Source organism: Nicotiana attenuata, unplaced genomic scaffold (assembly GCF_001879085.1).
Source record: "Nicotiana attenuata strain UT unplaced genomic scaffold, NIATTr2, whole genome shotgun sequence".
Classification (NCBI taxonomy): Eukaryota; Viridiplantae; Streptophyta; class Magnoliopsida; order Solanales; family Solanaceae; genus Nicotiana; species Nicotiana attenuata.
In genome coordinates, this window is record NW_017670951.1 from 222,721 (window position 1) to 226,426 (window position 3,706).

Here is a 3,706-nt window from a genome sequence, read left to right on the forward strand (position 1 = left end):
TGTAATACCGGTCGAAGTCAGGGAGCCCAGTCTGAGATACTCCCATGAGAGCGGGCCGAGGAACGACGAAAGCAGAAGGCAAGAGCTCGACGAAGTTGAGGAACAAAGGGATATGGCCTATATAAGGATGATCGCCCAAAAACAATAGCAGAATGCTATTAGGCCATCTCCAACCTTTACCCCATTTTTTGTCCCCAAAATGGGGATTTCCCCATTTTGGGGACAACTTACTCCAACCATTCCCCCATTTTTTCCCCTAAACTTTTCTCTCTCTTCCATATTATATTATTATCTTTCATTTCAATTTCATTTTTTAATTTCAATTAAACAAATTCCATCTTTTATTTTTATTAATTTGTAATTTCCGTAATTAAAACAATTTCACAAAATTTTAAATAATATAATTTGTAAGCAATTATTATAGATTAACTAATAATTCAAATAAAAGGGAAATCATTGCGATACAAGATTAATTTAATACATATTACATAACGACAAAATTCATTCAAAATAGTAGATAATAAATCCACGAANATGCATACAAGGTGTTTGATGAATTGCATAATATTAATATTATAAAACATTACATAAACATAATTAAGTGTATATAAAGAGATAAAATAAAAGATTAAATAATAAAATAATAATAAAAAAGTGATGAATAGTAATGGGGGAGATGAATAGTGTACCCCCATATTTGAGGGAACACTATTCATCCCCCATTTTGGGGACAAAAATGGGGGAGGGTTGGAGTAAAATTTCCCCAAAAATTGCCCCCATTATGGGAGATGGGGGCAAGGTTGGAGATGCCCTTATAACAAAAAGGCAAAGGTCAGACCACTCAAAGTCGGGGACTACGTGCTTAAAGCTAAAACACAAGCAAGCGAAGACCCACAGGAAGTCAAACTAGGAACAAATTGGGACGGCCCATACAAAATCACGGCAACAACGAAGAAAGGGTCATTTCAATTAGAAACAATGGAAGGAAAGCGACTACCAAACAACTGGAATATTACACACCTCAAGTACTACAACTTTTAAAAGATGAAGCGTCCCCACTTGAGTTTTGTCCCATTTGGATTTTCTCGAGGAGGTTTTTAACGAGGCGATGAAAGGGACACTTCAAGATTGAAGTGCACACCGAAGGACGCATAGGACGGCTAGTTCATTTCTCAATCTCTCAATATACTTCTCCAAGTCGACCAATGAAGGGACTAGATAGACCGGGATTGGAATGCTAGCCAATGCTAGATAGACTGGAACCAGAATGCCAGCCTGGAAAATATGTAAATTTCTCCAAGTGTATGAACAAAGCACAAATGCATGAAGTTTACTCATATTTTCTCCAATCGTACAGCCAAAGCAATGTTGCCTCAACACCTAATCGACCTTCGGCCATAACTAATTACAGGTTATATTCGACCTTATTCGAATCAACACCTAATCGACCTTCGACCATAACTAAGTATAGGTTATATTCGACCTCGTTCGAATCAACACCTAATCGGCCTTCGGCCATAACTAAGTATAGGTTATATTCGACCTCGTTCGAATCAACACCTAATCGGCCTCGCCATAACTAAGTATAGGTTATATTCGACCTCGTTCGAATCAATACCTAATCGGCCTTCTGCCGTAATCAAGTATAGGTTATATTCAACCTCATTCGAATCGACACCTAATCGGCCCTCGGCCGATAATCAAGTATAGGTTGTATTCAACCTCGTTTGAATCAACACCTAATCAGCCCTTGGCCATAAATAAACATGCGATATGTTGGACCTCGTTCGAACTAACACCTACTGGTCCTCGACCATGATCAAACCTAGGTGTTGTTTCAACCTTGTTCAACCTACTTGAGCTAAGTTACTACGACTAAGGCAACCAAACAACGAAATCAAAAGGCATACAAACTCGAACAGAAGAAAAAGAATCAGATATGAGTAACGAAACTAGTATTTCATACTTAGAATATTTTTTACAAAGGCTCGAAAAGACGCCCACAAAAATGCACAAGTCTGTGACTAAACAAAAAAGAAGGAAAGGAAAAACTGCTAATCGCCGCCTGGCTCAGCAGCGCCATCAACTTTATCACCTAGGCCATCTCCATCTGCCTCTTCATCATCACCATCGACATTGGGATACTCATCTTCATACCAAGCATCCTCTTCAATCCGATCCGTGCCCGCATCCTCCTCGTCATCACCGGTCTCCGGTGTGAGCACGTGATTTTTGCCCTAAGCAAATTAATTCCAAAAGCTTCAAATAATTGATTTCTTTATTATTTTACAATTTTTTGTGAATTTTTTGTTAAATTTTTGTGTTAGTTGGTTGCATTTTTATTCATATGAAAATACAAAATATGCACTTGCATTTAGGGATTTAATTTCATAATTTTAGTATTAATTAGGTATTAATTAGTTTTAGAACAAAATTTAAAGAAAATTGCAAAAAAATAGTTTCTTTGCACTTTTAATTGTTAATTGTTGCATTTATCTTTAAATAGAGTTTTAAATAATTTTAGGAGTTAAATAGTTTAATTAGGTCTTTGTTGTGTTTTAGCATTTTATAAAATCAGAAAATATAAAATACAAAATGAAAGCAAAACAAAAATGAAAAAGGAACAATTAAAATAAAAGAAAGTGGGGCTTGATAAGAAGACCAAAATTGGGCCAAAATTGGCCTAGCCCAAATCAAAAACCCCCCCAGATCCGCCTGTTAGCCCAAAACCCACACCATTAACCCGATCCAGGTCCGCCCCCCCTAAACAACGTCGTTTAGTAACTTTCAATCAGGACCGTCGAGGTTTTTTAATCTAACGGTCCTGAAGCCTAGGTTACTAAGTATATATATGTCCAAACGTGCCCCCCTACCCCCCTCTTGCCTCCCGTCTCTCACCCCCAAACCCTAGAGAGACCCTAGCCGCCATCGATTCCCTCACCGTCTCCGTCGTCTGCCGCCGCCGAAAATCGCCCACGGCGGCGGCGATTCTCCAATCTCTCTCAAATTTACACCCTAGAACCACCGTTCTCTCCTCTTTCCAACCCCCATCTTAGTTTGTCTCGAATCCCATCCAATCGCCTCGAATATCAGATCTAAACTCTTCCGGCCAAGTCACAAACTCACCCAAACCGGCCCAAATTCATACTATATGCTCCTCAGCCCTCCCTCATCATTAATTCATACCTAGAAACCCTCGAATCTGCCCAGAACATTACAAATTTTAAATCCCAATTCCGGCAGAACCCTAACTCAGAAATCTTGGGGATTTTGGACCGTAATTTCCCTAATCACGTGTTTTCTTTTGAAAACACACGATTAGGGATGTTACGTGTCAAGAATCCTGGAGGATTCAAACAGCAATGGCTGGCCAGAGTTCGTTCCATAATCAGTAAGCCTTCTTGTTCCTTTCTTTTCTGATTTTTTGATTCTGTTGTTTGGATAATATATTTTGATTCTGGTTAGCTTTCGATTATGTTAATTGTTACCTGTTGTTCAAAATTCTGACAGATTAGTTTCATGATTAGCTGTAATGATTTAATAGTTTTAATTTTGTTGTTAGTTTAGATCATTTGAATTTCCATAATTGGTATTAGCTAGGGTTAATTAGTTCAATTGGAAATTGGTTAATTAGGGTTTTTCTTTAAATTACTGTTTAAGCCTTAATAAATTTAGGTTTCAGGATAAATTGGTTAAGTGTAATTGA